This window comes from Chrysochloris asiatica, unplaced genomic scaffold (assembly GCF_000296735.1).
Source record: "Chrysochloris asiatica unplaced genomic scaffold, ChrAsi1.0 scaffold00033, whole genome shotgun sequence".
Lineage (NCBI taxonomy): Eukaryota > Metazoa > Chordata > Mammalia > Afrosoricida > Chrysochloridae > Chrysochloris > Chrysochloris asiatica.
Window position 1 is genome coordinate 1,363,291 of NW_006408551.1, and position 3,955 is coordinate 1,367,245.

Below are 3,955 nucleotides of genomic sequence, written 5' to 3' on the forward strand. Positions count from 1 at the left end.
TTCAAACAAGTGACCAAGATGAGAGCCAGAAAAAACTTCTGAGAAAGAAAGGGCATTGGAATTACCTGAAAAACAATGATATTTCAGATGATTTTAACAGGATTGGTGGAAGCATCAACATATGTAGAAAAATATCAAGAAAGCTGTAGAGGAAAGCAAGGAGAACACAGAAGAAAACTTTGGAAGAAATCAGGAAAACATTACAAGAACAAACAGACAAAAAAGATGAAATATTAAAGACAATACAAAATCTGCAAATGGAAATCCAGATGTTTACTACTAGGATTTCAGAAATGAATAAAACATTGAAAGGGCAAATTAATAGATTTAAATCATTGGAAGCACAAATCAGTAAGCTTAAGGAAACAACTGTCAATATTAATATGTTAGAAGAACAATCAGAAAAAAAAATTAAAAGATCTTGAAGAAGAATAGCTTACAGAATTCTAGAACAAAAGAAACCCAAAGAAGCACAGAAAAAAAATGTAGAAGAGTTATTGGAAATCTTCAAAACATGTCATAATCAAACTCTACAAAACCAATGACAAGGAAACAGTCCTAAAAGCACTTTGGGGGTGGGGGGGAGGGGAGAATAAAAAGTTGCCTACAAATGAGAACCACTAAGATTAAGCTCTGATTTTTCAGCAGAAACAGTGCTGATAAGAAAGCAATGGTAATATATAAATTAGGGAAGTTAACGGGTTACAATTCAAGATCAGAAATACTCAGTTCTTCAGACAGAATAGTCTCTTCCAGCTATGGCCACAGGCACACCACTCTGATCTTTGCCCTTTCAACCACATGGCCCTTTAGGCTATGCCCTCAGGCAGTGTTACTAAATTCTTTTAGCACTGCCAATAAATATCCAAAGAGCAAACCACTCCACAATAGGCCTTAGCCAAAAAACACTTGACTCCCAGAGTTAAGGGTCAGCAAACCTAATCTTTGCCCTGCCAACAAATGTATGAATGCTCACAATTATTGACTGTTAGAGAGATACAAATCAAAACCATTGAATATTATCTCACCCAAACTTTAACAACAAAGTTCATAAAAGCAGAAAACAACCAAGGATGACAAGGGTGCAGAGAGCCTGGAACCCTCATTCACTCCTTCCACAAGAAGAGTGAGTTGCCAAGGAAAGAGAGTTCTTTTGAAAAACAGAGTATTTACAATATCTCAAAGTCAAATGGCTTCCAATGGTGACTCTGGTTTTCTTTTATATAGATACAGCTGAAAGAAAGAAAGAAACTATTGCAGACAGATTTGTAATAATTCCATCACAGAAAAAAAAAGAAAATAGGAAATATGTGAGCATATATAATCCTATTTAATAGCGTAGTGGTTACGAATCGGGCTGCTAACTTCAACGTCAGCAGTTCAAAACCACCAGTGGTTCCAAGGGAGAAAGATGAGGCATTCTGCTCCCATAAAGGTTTATAGCCTTGGAAACCCTGTGCAGGGTCACTATGAGTCGGAACCGACTCCATGGTACTTAACAACAACATATCCATTTCACAGAACAGAAAAGTAGGACTTAGGGAAAGGAAATCTCACGTATTTCAGATTGAGTTGATAATTATACTACATTTGGTTACACCACATTATCTTTCTGGTCCCTAGCATTACTGTGAAAATTATCTCTGAGGAGTCCATTTTGTAAAACATTTGTGTAATATGTATTTTGTTCCCTGTTTAGCACTTTGTTCCCATCCAGGTTTCTGATGTTTGCACTTTATAGATAAAAGATGATTAATCTGATATGTGAATGAGTGTGAAGGTGTCCTTGCAAATAAATGGATTAGTCTTCCCAGGACTTAGTAAGTTTTTCAATGCTTTAAACTGGACATTTGTGATTGTTTTTCTCAGAAATAACTACAAGTCAATATGGGTTCTCTGCCTTGCCTTAATCTGAGCATTCATATTTATCTGTTTTAGATTTTATTTCTGCATGTATCCTAATACTTTAATGTCTTTCGTCAGCATTCTATAAACAGGATAATTACAACCTTGCTAGTAATGTTCAGAAAATATGAGTTTTCAAGACCTTCATAACTTGCAAGTAATTTCACCCAAGTTTCTGTCCTTTCTATACACAGCTAAGTCTAGCCATACCATCCATTGGTGAAGGATCACCCCACCCACCTGGGAAGACAAATGCTGTGACACCATATGACATCTCTTCTCTGCAAGCTGATGCTTACTTGTTACCCTGAACCCTTATTCCCCAAACCACTCTAGACCTTCTCTCCTCAGCATATGTTTCAAATTTGTTCCCAAAGTTGTCAACAAAGGACTTTCATTAGCCTGTTGCAAATATAGATCCCCAGGGCAACTTGTGCTTCTTCATACAATTGATCCCTCAGTGCATGCAAAAAAGCAGATATACACTGTGTCACTCTGGGTCAAATATAAGCTGGGGGTGAGAAGAAGTGTTCATATTCTTCAGAGATCATCAACCACCTTTTCCTAAGACAGAATGCTCCTCAAAATCCTCCTATTAACTTCTTATTTACTGGCTCTATTTTAAAATTAGTGAAAGAGTAGAGAGAAGCAAATTCCCACTAAACTGATAAGGGGTAGAAGAAACAGAATACTAATTTTTACATCCCTGAAAGTTTGTGTATTTCTGTGAAATGCAGAATAAGATTTGGAAGTAGAGAACATAAAAAACACAATAAATTTTATATTATTTTGCAACTATGTGATCTTAACATTTTTAGCCACCTCTAAAAATATTTAGGATTAAAATTTCAATAATCAAGTGAGGTAGTTTATTCCCTATTTTTAGTTTCATTGATTTTTTACATCTCTGTGGTTGTGAAGCCTGAAATGAATGCAAATGTGAATATTCAACCACTCCCTGAAGATTCCAGGTTGGTAACAAGGAGGACAAAGCCATCTGGGGCACTGTATGCTATTCCCCAATTCCTAATATCAACTACGGGCTGCAATCTACTTTGGGGAGTGGGGACGGGTGGAGTCATATGATCAATTTAGTTAGTTGCTGACAGCATTTGACAAAATATTTAAATACAAAATAAAATAAAATAGAAAATATTATATTATCTTTCATTCAGTAAGGTATGATCTATAAAACTTTTGTTAGATATATTCAAGTATATTGAGAAATTATGTAAAATGCAAAATGCATGATAGTCTAAAACATCTGAAAGCTGTTTCCTTATAAATGTTTATAAACACAATAAATAAAAAAAGATCTTGAAAAAGTAAAAGGACAAACCCAGATAATATGACTTTCTAACCACAGGAGCTCCCAAATGAGGAGAGACTTAGAAATATTCTTAAAAGGCTCAAAGATGAAGACTTTTAGAAAAATTATTGATATCAATAAGACCTACAATGAGACCATTAGATTGGCTATGAAAGGTTATAGTGCCCAATCTCCTACCTGTCCTGTTTCCTAGAATCTAAGTTAAGATGATCTTTTTTTACAAATGACCTTCTTGAGAGCAGAGAAAGGAATCTAGATCCTGATTAACCCTAGAACCAGATTATCACTGAAAACTCTTGAGCATATGGGTTCTTAATATTTTTTAATGAGATAAAAATTAGATTCCCGCATCTATGTATGTTGTTTCTGCTAAGTGCCGTTGAGTTGTTCCTGACTCATAAAGATCCTGTATAGGATTTGCAACAGAGGCTGGTGGGTTTGAACTGCCCAAGTTGTGCTTAACACTCCTACAGCACCACACCAGGGGTCCATATCTACATATAAACAATGATATACACATAGTTCTGTGGAGTCACAGATATAGTTAATCCAATCTAGTAATTAATGGATCCCTGGCTAATAACTACTGATTCAGTATTCTTAAACTCCAAAAACTTTCTTGGAATGGAATCTAATTTTCTTATTCTTGTGGAAAAGCAAAACTCCAGACCTAAGATTCCGAATGAACTTGTGTAAGTAAATGAAAATTATTATTGATTG

At 35.3% G+C, this 3,955-nt stretch overlaps 1 protein-coding gene across 1 annotated transcript in view; it reads left to right on the forward strand.

Moving 5' to 3' along the window:
- The window catches only part of LOC102825192 (olfactory receptor 2AP1-like), a 22,758-nt gene that overhangs the window by 17,204 nt on the left and 1,599 nt on the right, over positions 1–3,955 (forward strand). The window lies entirely within an intron of this gene.